Source organism: Rutidosis leptorrhynchoides, chromosome 11, assembly GCF_046630445.1.
Source record: "Rutidosis leptorrhynchoides isolate AG116_Rl617_1_P2 chromosome 11, CSIRO_AGI_Rlap_v1, whole genome shotgun sequence".
Taxonomy (NCBI): domain Eukaryota; kingdom Viridiplantae; phylum Streptophyta; class Magnoliopsida; order Asterales; family Asteraceae; genus Rutidosis; species Rutidosis leptorrhynchoides.
The window spans coordinates 179,437,207-179,451,749 of NC_092343.1; positions in this window are offsets into that span (position 1 = coordinate 179,437,207).

Below are 14,543 nucleotides of genomic sequence, written 5' to 3' on the forward strand. Positions count from 1 at the left end.
TCTAGGGCTCCGGGAATCGAAACGACATGAATCCGGAGTCTAAAATTAATGTCTTGATGAGAGGAACTCATTTATATACTTTATTTTATGATCAACATCAGTTAAAATATCAGAAACACACGAAAAAGCTGCTGTCCCAATTTTATCAAACCGAAAAAATATGCAATCGAGCAATTCTACGCATACAATCATAAATACAATAACATGTAACTATCATACTATCAATATAACATCAAAATACAGAAAAATAAATAAAAAAAATTGAAAAGCTAGGGTTAGGGTTTATACCCTAATCAAGAATTGATTTATATTGACGCGTAGAGGAGAACGAGAGAAATCCGTTGATGTTAAAAGCCCCTTGATTCAAGTTCTTGATGATGATCAAATCAAGATGATAATGGTGCTGGAAGTGGCGGCCAAAAATAAGAGAAAAGAGGAGAGAAAGTTGAGAGAAAAGTGATAAGGGTGAAATAATTAGAATGGAAATAAAAATAAGGCTAATTAATCAAAAAAATTAAATCACCTCCCCCCCCATAAGGGAATTTTCGGCCAAAAACTGAATGGGGTGGGCCCCATAGTGGCCCAATTTGATAAATGACAAAATCCTAGTGGCCCGAACGCCCGAACGAAACCCGAAACGCGAAAACGCCGCTACGCGATTGATTTTTCGAAGAGATAATAAATACGCGACGAATAAAATATATAAACACTATATATAATCATATGACATCAAAATATCATATTTAAAATAATTAGGACTTAAAAATTCCAAAAGTTCGACCGTTGGTTTGAAAACCGAAAAGATTCGCCGGATAGAAATCCGCGACACGTAGAAACGTACAATTAAAGATATGAATACAAATATTCATATAACACATAATAATTAATATATTATTACAAAAATAATAATATAGGTCATAGAAATGACGTGGCACGAAAAATAATTAACGGTCGTTAAATAATTAACGACAAAAGATAACGGAAAAAGTAGGGTCGTTACAGTACCTTCCCGTTACGGAAATTTCGTCCCGAAATTTAAGCAGGTGCAGGGGTTTCCTCGGCATCTGGGAACAAATGCGGTTACTTCTGCTTCATCTGACCTTCACGCTCCCAAGTGAACTCGGGACCGCGTCCGGTGTTCCATCTAACTCGAACAATAGGAATTTTACTCTGCTTAAGAGTCTTTACCTCTCGGTCCATAATTTCAACAGGTTCTTCAATAAAATAAAGTTGCTTATCAACATGAAGTTCATCAAAAGAATAGTTTCATTGGCCTCGGCCAAACACTTCTTTAAATTCGATACATGAAAAACGTCACGAATAGCACTGAGTTCTTGTGGCAATTTCAAACGATAAGCCACTGGTCCAACTCTCTCAATAATCCCAAAAGGTCCAACAATTCGAGGATTCAACTTTCCCCTTTTACCAAAACGTACCACACCCTTCCAAGGTGAAACTTTCAACATAACACGATCACCGACCTGAAAGTCGATATCGTTCCTTCTCTTATCAGCATAACTCTTTTGCCTACTCCTGGCAGTTCTCAATCTTTCCTTAATCTGTGCAATCTTCTCGGTAGTCTCGTGAATGATCTCTGGTCATGTGAGTTGAGCATCCCCAACCTCATTCCAACAGACAGGAGACCTACACTTTCTACCATACAGAGCTTCAAATGGTGCGGCTTTAATACTTGCATGATAACTGTTGTTATAAGAAAACTCATCCAGCGGCAAATATTTATCCCACCCATTTCCAAAATCAATAACACACGCTCTTAACATGTTTTCTACGTTTGAATGGTCCTTTCACTCTGACCATCCGTCTGTGGATGATAAGCGGTGCTCATATCCAATTTAGTTCCTAGAGCACCTTGTTAGGACTGCCTCAGTCCAACATAATCGATACGGGAACACCATGTCTCGAAATAATCTCCTTCAAATACAAACGAGTAAACTTCTTCATTGAATATGTTTCCTTAATTGGCAAGAAAAGAGTTGACTTAGCGAGTCGGTAACAATCACCCAAATGGTATCATAACCACCCACAACTCCCGGTAAGTTCGTAATAAAGTCCATCTTAATACCTTCCCACTTCCACTCGGGAATTTCAGGTTGCACCAAAAGTCCAGACGGTTTCTGATGTTCAGCTTTAACCTTAGCGCAGGTCAAACACTTAGCCACATACGTAGCCACATCAGCTTTCAAATTAGGCCACCAATACAGCTCCTTAAGATCATGATACATCTTTCCTGAACCAGGATGAATAGAGTACCTAGACTTATGAGCCTCATCTAAAACAAGTTTTCGTAGATCACCAAACTTCGGAACCCAAAGGCATCCCGCAAAATACCGAGTACCATCGGTTTGTACCTCTAACTGTTTACTCAAGCCTCGGACCTTCCCGTTACAAAATTTTCCTCCTTCAAGGCTTCTTATTGTGCCTCAAGGATCTGCCTAGCGAGGTTTGTTTGAATTGTCATATTCAAGGCCCTAAACCTGCGAGGTTCAGCCCTTTCTTTACGACTTAATGCATCAGCCACATCATTGGCCTTTCCTGGATGATATAAAAGTTCGCAATCATAATCATTTAACGTCTCAACCCATCTTCGTTGCCTCATATTTAACTGTTTCTGATCAAGAATATGTTGAAGACTTTTGTGATATGTGTACACAGTACTCTTAACCCCATACAAATAACGTCTCCAAATCTTAAGCGCAAAAACAACAGCTCCCAACTCTAAATCATGAGTTGAATAATTCTGCTCGTGAATCTTCAACTGACGTGATGCGTACGTAATAACTTTCTTTCGTTGCATCAAAACACAACCAAAGCCTTGACGCGAAGCATCACAATAAACAACAAAATCATCATTACTCTCAGGTAGTGACAATATAGGAGTGGTGGTCATCTTCTTCTTCAAAATCTGAAAGCAGTCTCTTGTTCACTCTTCCACTCGTACTTCTTCCCCTTATGTGTTAAAGCAGTCAGAGGTTTCGCTACTCGTGAAAAATCTTGAATGAACCTTCTATAATAGCCTGCTAATCCTAGAAACTGGCGAATCTGAGTAGGAGTTTTCGGAACTCCCCACTTTTCAATCGCCTCAATCTTAGCAGAATCAACTTGTATTCCCTATTTACTAACAATATGTCCGAGGAAATTGAACTTCTCTTAACCAGAAAGCACACTTAGAGAACTTAGCGTACAACTCTTCTTTCCTCAACAGATCAAGCACTAACTTCAAATGTTCTTCGCCCTTCATCACTCTTAGAATAAATAAGGATGTGGTCAATGAAAACAGTAACGAATTTGTCCAGATAGGGTCTACACACACGGTTCATGAGGTCCATGAACACAACAGGTGCATTTGTCAATCTGAAAGGCATAACAAGAAATTCAAAGTGACTATAACTGGTACAGAAAGCGGTTTTCAGAATATCAGTTTCTTTAGCGCATAATTGGTGATAACCGGAACGAAGATCAATCTTATAATAAACGGACGAACCTTGAAGTTGATCGAACAGATCATCAATTCTCGGAAGAGGGTAACGGTTTTTAACAGTAAGCTCGTTCAATTCACGATAATCAATACACAAACGAAATGAACCATCTTTCTTCTCAACGAACAAAACGGGAGCTCCCCAAGGGGACGAACTGGGACAGATGAAATACAGTTGCAATAATGAAGGAAGAAATAAATATGGAGTAGTCACATCGGTGGCATAGATATTTAAGGCAATTCTCTCAAAGGAGATAACAAGGATCATAGATTCCAAAGTAAATTTTCATTACCTTTTCAAAAGGAAGACGTACGAAAAGTGTGATAATTCAACGAGAGTGAACTTTCGTGTACAATGAGCGAGGAAGTCTAGGATTCATCCATATTCCAAAATTTATGTGCGGATGAAAAGAATGCGAATCATAGGTTATAAAGAATGGTCGACTCCGGTTGAGATGAATCTCCAAAAATAATTTCGTGTACCTCAAAGTATTGAATCCTAGGATTGATGTTTATGAGGGTGTTGCGATTGACAGTGAATATTGAGAGTAGAAACTCCTCAATCAGTCTAGTGTAATATATATCCATGATACCCGCCATAACAACAGTTGGGGTAGAAACCCACTTAGCGCCTTTTCTACAATAGGGTGACCATCGAGTGTACCCCAGAAACTTGATTTATCGGTCTGCGTTTCGGCCATGTCCAACCATAAGAGGGAAAATTCTATGGGCGCAAAGACTTTCCAACAAATTTTATAAAACCGACATCCAAACTGGTGTAAGAATTTCTATCAATGAACTTAATGGTAAATTTCATCCTTAAACGGAGGATGAGGAGAACTGTGATCCAAGCACTCTGTAGAGTAATGCGAAAATTCTAATGTAATCAATCAAAGAAGTTTTGAAAAAGCTTTAAACGTCTGATGTAACCCCATAAATGGAACGAAGCTCTTAGTAAATTTAGAAGTATGTACAACGTGTACCATTTTACGTAAAACAATTTGAGTTAACTAGACAACTCGACATGAGTGATTTTAAAATAATTTTGAAGGTACAATTTAGTGTATACTAGCCAAAATAGGTAAGGGTAAATTTATCCATTCGAATTCATACGTACATATATGATTTTATAATTAGTATACATGACAAAATATTTCATTACTTCTATTCGCCCATAAATCTCACGAGAACCGCCCAATTACACAAATGTGTAAAAATTTTAAATGAAAAGCAGGGTATCCGCATTATAAAGGTTACGAGTTGAAGTATGACCGTTAAAGCTCGGGTGAAGGACTTGAATCGTCTTGCGACATCTAATCAATAAATGCTACGAGGTCATGAAAACCAATGAGTTAAATATTGTTTTGACTTTTATCAGGACACAAGTCCTTGGGTCAAAACTAGTCACGTGCGAAGCTGTCACTAACAAGCGAGTTATGAATGATAAAACATGGGGTAAGTAGTTCGGTTAAGACGAGTCTCTCATATATCAACAAATAGGATAATGAGTATCTTCCTTACTCATGTAACAACGTTAGAATTTCCGAATGAGTGGTGTACAAATTTTCTTTGACTCACTTTCTATTCCTCATGTCACAATATTGGGACTTTTTATGAATTAACGTAATATAATCACGTTGGCCTGACGCCATTATATTTCACTAACTCATAGTTCCATTCCAATATCACTACATAAGGTCAGGACACGTGGTCAACCTCGAATTTCAACACAATTTCCCTAAAATAATTTCTTAACAATGTGCTAAGGATAGCACAAGAGACAAAGACATCGAAAGTAATGAATAGGAGTAACGATGACATAAGAATGTCTTCGAAGTACCCAGAATCTCTAAAAGTCAAGAATGACGTTTTCCTTTTCAAAAACCAAAGTACATAGGCACAACGGCACAAAGGCAAGTAATATAACAAAAATGTTATATACCCAAACACAATAGCTGACATTGAAATGCCGAGCCTTTAGAAGTCAAGAATGACATCTCGCGTAATATAACTCAAACGTTATATACATAACCCTAATCGATGACATAGAAATGCCTAGAATCCTAGAACACGTAATATAACTCAAACGTTATATCAATAAACACAAATTATGACATAGAAATGTCGAGAATTTCATAAGTCAAGAATGACACCCCCTCGGTTTCACTAACCGAGGCGTTCCTATAAAAGATGAACTCGCATGAGTCGGAGAATACGTTTAAATCAGAATGGGAGTTCCTCCCGGATTCAGAACATAATTGGAATGTATGTATGATAACAATATACATACCAATACGATAAAAATAATCACATATAATAATATATTATAGGCCGGGCTGTAGACTAGACTCACTAATGCACCCTATTGACTCGGGTAACGACATCAATGCAGCCTAATTCCCTACAACCAGAGCTCTGATACCAACTGTGACGACTCCGTCAAAACACTTAACGGCTCCGTCACTTGGTCCCACAGCTTGATCGAAACTCTATATGAATTTAATAAAACAACCTTGCATTCTTTATTTAAAAATGATTTCCTATAAAGGAAATCTACTAAAATGTATAAGTTTAGAAAAACTATACAATAATACTTTAACCAAAAGTTGACCAAAATAAAGTCAACAAACAACCACTTTTTAATGTAACAAAATAGAATGCAAGTTAATGTTTAACAAAAGCTGCCATCATAAATATGCAGACTCTCTAAGCACAGCGGAAGCAATCAATCATGAACCTGAGAATAAAACATGCGAGTAACTGTCAACAAAAATGTTGAGTGAATTATAGGTTTAATATTGCAAACATTATTTAATTTAAACAATAAAAATTTATGTTTGAAAACATAAAACACCTTTTTAAACCACCAAATTATATGCTAGAAAACATATAATAAAACATTATTCCATTTTCCGTGAGCCACCTGGTAACCACTTAACCCTTTATTTACCCTTGCCAAACACAATAAATAATATACACCGAACAAGTGTATCTACAACAAAATACGAAGTACTAAACATTCCGATTATAAATTGCTAGCGCGACTAGCTCGAAATGGGGTTGTCAAACCCGATAGATCTATCCATAGGATTCGCGTTCACCAGTAGAAACCAGTGATTACAGTTACCAGACTAGGGAATATTTTTGTTCAACTCACAATGAATAATTTAAACCAACTTCCACATGTGTCCAAAATATAAAATAAATTGCATGTATTCTCATCCCAAAAGATTTAAAATAGGAAAAAAAGGGACTATAACTCACCTTAATAGCAACCGAAGTAACCACACAATTATGCGAACAGCAAATGAAGTAAAGTGATCATGAATGATCACAACGCCGACCTATAAATAAAGCAGGTCGATATAAATAACTAACTTAGGTCAAGTCTTAGTATGATAGCTATTGTACATGTTGCAAGTAGACATAGAACAATACTCGGCATGCATCGGTTTGATCGGAACAGCGTATGGACACACACTTTCTATTTTTAGAAAGTTTCTATTTTTAGCAGGTTTCCATTTTTGGAAAGTTTCTATTTAAGGAAAGTTTCTATTTTTGGAAAGTTTCTATTTTTGGAAAGTTTCCAAATTTAGAAAGTTGCTATTTTTAGAAAGTTTTAAGTTAGAAAAGTTTCCTTAATTAGAAAGTCAACAAAAGTCAACTGAAAGTCAAAGTCAACCGAAAGTCAACTCAAAAGTCAACCTTGGTCAAACATAGTCAACGTTAATTTTAAAAGTGTAAGTTATAATAATAATGTAAGTTATAACGTTTATTAAAGTTAAATATGTCTAATTATGTCATAACATAAGTTTAATTAAATTAAAATGAATTATTAAAGTTAATATAAGTTTAAATGATATAATTAATATAACATAAGTATTTAATTAATTAATTAAATATTAGTCATAATATATGTATTATTCATTAATAATAAATTTTAAATTATATCATAAGTATTATTAATTAATAATGAATTATTAATCATATCATAAGTTTCTAATTATAATCATTAAATCATAAGTATTTAATAATTAAATTATAATTAAATAATAACTAAGCCTTATAATAATTAAATAATTAATTAATCCTTATTATAAGTCTTATTATAATAATCTCATAATATAAGTTTAATACTTATCATAAGTATTTTCCATTAATAATGAAAGTATTATTAATCACAAGTTTAATTAAAATGTTAATTAAATCATAAGTATTAATTAAATGATATAATAAATATATATCATAAGTCTTAAATAATAATAATAATTACTTTTTATATCATAAGTAATTAAATGATAATGAAATCCATTATTTATATCATAGGTTTAATAATAAATCCCAAGTATTAAATCAAAAGTTCATCGGGTCGTATCCTGAGCCCCGGGTGTCGGTTTTCGGCGAGCCTTACAAATATCTCCGCCTAAGCAAACCACCCGACACTTTGGTACACTCAAGAACACACCATGAACAGCCCACAAGTCGTGATATACAGCCAATACACTACTTGGAACTTCAATTCAATCAAAAACATGTTTTAGACGTAACGGGTGATTCGTGGCTCGGATTGAGATGACCCGAACATGAAAGTTCGCCCCACCATCAGTCCTAACACACTAACACATCCTAAAGTCACCAAATATGGTCAGAAAGTCGGACCAAACCTGGTTCATACCAAAATCACATTTCAATCTTAACAAAATACCACTTTGCTCGTATCTAGGGCTCCGGGAATCGAAACGACATGAATCCGGAGTCTAAAATTAATGTCTTGATGAGAGGAACTCATTTATATACTTTATTTTATGATCAACATCAGTTAAAATATCAGAAACACACGAAAAAGCTGCTGTCCCAATTTTATCAAACCGAAAAAATATGCAATCGAGCAATTCTACGCATACAATCATAAATACAATAACATGTAACTATCATACTATCAATATAACATCAAAATACAGAAAAATAAATAAAAAAATTGAAAAGCTAGGGTTAGGGTTTATACCCTAATCAAGAATTGATTTATATTGACGCGTAGAGGAGAACGAGAGAAATCCGTTGATGTTAAAAGCCCCTTGATTCAAGTTCTTGATGATGATCAAATCAAGATGATAATGGTGCTGGAAGTGGCAGCCAAAAATAAGAGAAAAGAGGAGAGAAAGTTGAGAGAAAAGTGATAAGGGTGAAATAATTAGAATGGAAATAAAAATAAGGCTAATTAATCAAAAAAATTAAATCACCTCCCCCCCCATAAGGGAATTTTCGGCCAAAAACTGAATGGGGTGGGCCCCATAGTGGCCCAATTTGATAAATGACAAAATCCTAGTGGCCCGAACGCCCGAACGAAACCCGAAACGCGAAAACGCCGCTACGCGATTGATTTTTCGAAGAGATAATAAATACGCGACGAATAAAATATATAAACACTATATATAATCATATGACATCAAAATATCATATTTAAAATAATTAGGACTTAAAAATTCCAAAAGTTCGACCGTTGGTTTGAAAACCGAAAAGATTCGCCGGATAGAAATCCGCGACACGTAGAAACGTACAATTAAAGATATGAATACAAATATTCATATAACACATAATAATTAATATATTATTACAAAAATAATAATATAGGTCATAGAAATGACGTGGCACGAAAAATAATTAAAGGTCGTTAAATAATTAACGACAAAAGATAACGGAAAAAGTAGGGTCGTTACAATGAAACTACTCCAACCAACATCCTCAAGAACGATGACCACTTTCTCAAAAAATGGTTATCTAACTTAAGAAGTGGAGAAAACCCTACCACGCCGGCGGGACGGTTAACCTGGCTTAATATCTTAGGGGTCCCGGTGAAGTTTTGGTCTGAGAAAACGTTTCAAGCAATAGCCAAATGGTGGGGCCAAATCTTACAAACTGAAAATTGCTCCTTCGAAGGAAACCAAAGTCTCATCGCCGGAAGAGTGTTGGTTAAAGTGTTCGGATGCAACCCTATCAATGAAACAATCAATCTTCGAGCAGGTCAAAGCATCTATTATGTTAAAGTGGTGGAAGAGGTAAGTAGCATAAATGAAATTGATTTGAACGACGATTCTGATAGCAACTGGGAACGGGAGGCATCGGTGGCAGGAGAAGACTCCGGCAACGAAAGCATTAACTACATCTCAGATGATGAAGAGTTATTTGCTAAGGAGGAGGCTGCCGAAAAACAACCGGAGGGTAATGAGGAGGTTACCGGAGATCAATCACCGGTATATGACGTGTCAGAAAATCCAGACCAACAAAACGCCTCGGGCTCCCAAACAGACGACATGGGTAATGATGAAGTGAAACACGCGTGTAATTCTATTGACGAATCTTCAATCCCCGAGACATTTAATAATAATATTGTTAATAGTAATGATGAAGTGAAACACGCGTGTAATCCTATTGGATGTGAAGACTCAACAGGATACTCATCCAGTAACCCTAGAGATACTGGACTTCAGAATCAAGTTGGGCCAGAACAGCCCACTAAAATGTTCTATCAGGAAGCCATCAGTGGGCCCTCAAACAAGCCCAATAACGAGGACAGCCACATTAACAATGAAACCCACGAATTCTGTCCTGTGACTAATGACAAACCCACCCAAGCAAATTGTGACGAATTTAAGCCCAATAACGAGAAGAGCCCAAGAGAAGATGATTACGTTGCAGATTTAAGGGACGACGGTGTAAACGTTGAATTAACTGCGAGGTCGAAGAGGTCAGCAAAGGACGGTAGCCAACCACTAAACAACTGGAGGGCTTCTTCTGTCATGCGTATGAAGTGTTACGAAAGATCCAGACGTAAAGCTGATAAGTCGATAAATTCGAAAAAAAGTAAGTCGGAAGGAGAAAATAAGGAATTCGATTTAAGGCAAATGAAACGAGCCAAATCAAAAAATTCTAAAGCAAGTGTATGTAGCAAATTCGCCGATATCTCAGAATGTAGTATTGGTTTGGGAGAGTTCACAAAACAACTCGGTCTCGATGTGGATGAAGGTCAGGCCTAACCTCCCCCTTCCTCCCTTTATCGTTTGTTTTAATTCTCATTATGAAAATCCTTTCCTTTAATATTCGGGGTTTTGGTCGGGTAAAGAAAGTAAAGTAGGAGAAATTAAGAAACTTATTAACCGCGAGAAACCAAACGTAGTTGCGTTACAAGAAACAAAATGCAATTCGGTGGACAGAAATTGGGTTAGAGTGATATGGGGTTCCGATGACTTTGAATTTATTCAAAAGCAAAAAATAGGAAATTCAGGGGGATCTTTACTAATTTGGGACACCAATGAATTTGTAGAGACCCGTCCTAATCCATCCGGACGAAGTCCATATCAATTATAAACGATTCACAACAGTTGATTACATCGCGAGGTAATTGACCTCTATATGATAAATTTTACAAACATTGCATTCGTTTTTAAAAGACAAACTTTCGTTACATCGACAGTTGACAGGCATGTAAAGCATTTCATAATATATCCAAATATAATTGACTTAATAATAATCTTGATGAACTCAACGACTCGAATGCAACATCTTTTGAAATATGTCATGAATGACTCCAAGTAATATCTCTAATATGAGCAAATGCACAGCGGAAGATTTCTTTCGTACCTGAGAATAAACATGCTTTAAAGTGTCAACCAAAAGGTTGGTGAGTTCATTAGTTTATCATAAAGAATCATTTCATAATTTTAATAGACCACAAGATTTCATACTTCCATTTCTCATAATCATACGTCCCATGCATAGAGACAAAAATATCATTCATATGGATTGAACACCTGGTAACCGACATTCACAATATGCATATAAGAATATCCCCATCATTCCGGGATCCTCCTTCGGACATGATATAAATTTCGAAGTACTAAAGCATCCGGTACTTTGGATGGGGCTTGTTGGGCCCGATAGATCTATCTTTAGAGTTCGCGTCAATTAGGATGTCCGTTCCCTAATTCTTAGATTACCAGACTTAATAAAAGGGGGCATATTCAGTTTCGATCATTCAACCATAGAACGTAATTTCGATTACTTGTGTCTATTTCATAAAACAGTTATAAAAGTTGCGCATGTATTCTCAGCCCAAAAATATAAAGGGTAAAAAGGTAAATGAAACTCACAATACTGTATTTTGTAGTAAAAATACATATGACGACATTGAACAATGCAGGGTTGGCCTCGGATTCACGAACCTATATCAAGTATTAACACATTATAGTATAAATCAATTAAGTTTATATATTTGTTATGTATTAATTATTCTTATAATATATTATGATACTTATTTGATATTTTAATTAATGTTATATCAATAATATTAGTTGAAACATAATTTTATGTAATATTAGTATATTTTATGTAATAATATATTTACATATATATCTTTTGTTTTGTAAAATTAATAATTGTAGAAATACCTAAGGATAATAATAATAATAATATTAATAATAATAATAATTTTTAAAAGTATAAAACTACCTTAGGAGTCAGTTTTAAAAAAATTGCACCAAGCCAGGCTCAAACCCGAGACCTCTCGTTCACTCATCAACACCCTTAACCATTCCTCCATTTCAATTTTTCTGATTTATAATACAAACTCAAATACTTATCTATTACATGTTTCAACCCACTTCATCTTCTTCACCAAAATCTAAACAATCAAACAACTTCATTCTTAATAGTCAATCATCAAAATGGTTTTAGGACTTCTAAACAAACATGAAACAAAAAATAAAAATGTGTTCATGATATAAAAAAAATGAGGAAAAAAAAACAAAAAAATCCTACTGCCTGCTCGTAGCCAAGAGAAAAAAAAATTTTGTTTTCAATTTTGAGTTCATTTTGGACAATCTTTACAACATGAAACATGTTTCAAATCATTCCTAAAAACTATTGAAATCGTCAATTGAACTTAAAACATCAAAACAAGCTCTAATTTCTCCAAGAACAAAACAGTTGACTTTTGACAATTTAACTTTGACTCGCAAATTCGAATTCGTTATCAAGAATTGGAACTTGAGATTTTGCAGGAAGTTTAAGTAAATGATTCCTAACAACTGTACATTTTTAGTTTTTGAAATTTGTTTCGAATTCACGTTAGTGTATATCACTGTGAAGAACTCAAGAACTCAAAAATTGATTTTTAAATTAAGAGTGTTATAGGTTATGATTACAACATGAATTGTGTTGTAAATCATTCCTATAATCTTTATGGATCATCGAATTAACTGGAGATACCAAAACAAACTCGAATTTGATTCAAGAACACTTAGTTGACTTTGAAAACCAAAACTTTGACTCTCAAATTAGAAATTAATAGAAAGAATTGAGGATTGAAAACTTACAGATAGTTTAGATAGACGATTCCTAACATGACTGCATTATTACATTTTGAAAATTTGTTCTAAATCAAAATATGGTGAAAAAGATGAATGTACCGAGTGTCGAGCTTATTTTCTGGGTTTTCTTTGTTTTCAACTCAAATTGCAGTTTGTAACTTATATAGAGTGATTAGGTACATGATTTAACAGTTAAATTGATTTCCAATTGATTTGTGAAGTAGACTTGTAACAAACTGGAGACATGAAGTACGTAAATTATTTTCATGTGAAGAAAAAGAAAAAAAATTGATAGTTACTTCTAACATAATGGGATTCCCTATTTTTATTTTTAATAAATATTAATAGTAAATACCCTAATAATATTAATAATAATTCTAATAAAATAACTAAATAATATCATAAAAATGATAATAAATAAAAATAAGAATTCGTTTAAATCATAAATAAATTTTAATCTTAATTATCTTGTACATTATTTTACATTTTCAATTCAAATGATTATTTTGTATTTTATTAATACAACTTAATATGCACTCTTATATTTATACATGTATATATATTTACATATTTATTTACACACAATTGTTCGTGAATTGTCGAAAATAGTCACAGGTTAAATGAATCTATATAAATAGTTCAAACATTTCGAGACTCAACATTACAGGCTTTGCTTATTGTGTTGGAACATATAAAGATTAAGTTTTAATTTGGTTGGAAATTTCCGGGTCGTCACAGTACCTACCCGTTAAAGAAATTTCGTCCCGAAATTTGAGTGGAATGGTCATGGCTGACAATAAGTATGTTTTCATGACGTATCCGAGCTAGAAATTAGAGTTTTATCATCAGTGAGTAATATAGGTAAAAAAAAATTTGATTACGCGAAGAGTATAATCGAAGCTATCGCAAGAGAGGGAACTGATGACGTAGTTATGATTGATTTCCGGAATTCATGGGATTTAAAGAAAATCTTCGTAATAAGATTTGGTTCTTCGGCGATATAGGAAATCAGATCTTCTTTGATTAAATGCAATAATCTGTTTCGATTGCTCTGTCGGATATTTTACTATAAATCCACTCCCTTCGTTTCCTTATTTTCACAGCTGCTCACACCTTCCATTCTTTCTCCCCTGATTCATATTTTTAAAGCATTCATTAATATGCTCCATCCAGTTCTGATCCTTGATATACTCTTAACTTTCATATCTGTCATTCTTCTCTTTCATCTACCACCGGAGGATTATATTTACTTCTACTATTATCTTGGGGTTATAGTGTTTTTAATTTTCCCGTGCCTTTACGTGGCAATACGTATTGATATGCACGGTTTGTAATTTATGTGTTGTTGTCGAGCTTTATATTTTCTTTATATTCAAGAGTTCCATACTTTCGTCTCCTCTTTCCGACTTCAAGTCAAGCGAATAATGGTCCGGAATTCGTAGATATGGATTTTGAAATGAACATAGTTAATGTTCTAGAAGGAAATCGTAATGGCACGATCTTGATTTTTCAAATTACTAGAATATCTGAAAAGATAGAACTATTAAGAATATATGTTCTTGATATACTTGGAGATTGGGTAGAATGTAAGAGTCGTGTAACATGGCACATGATGACGTTTGATAATGCTAAAAACAAACATATATTTCATAGCATTATTCCTCAAGAAAGACAAGCTTTTA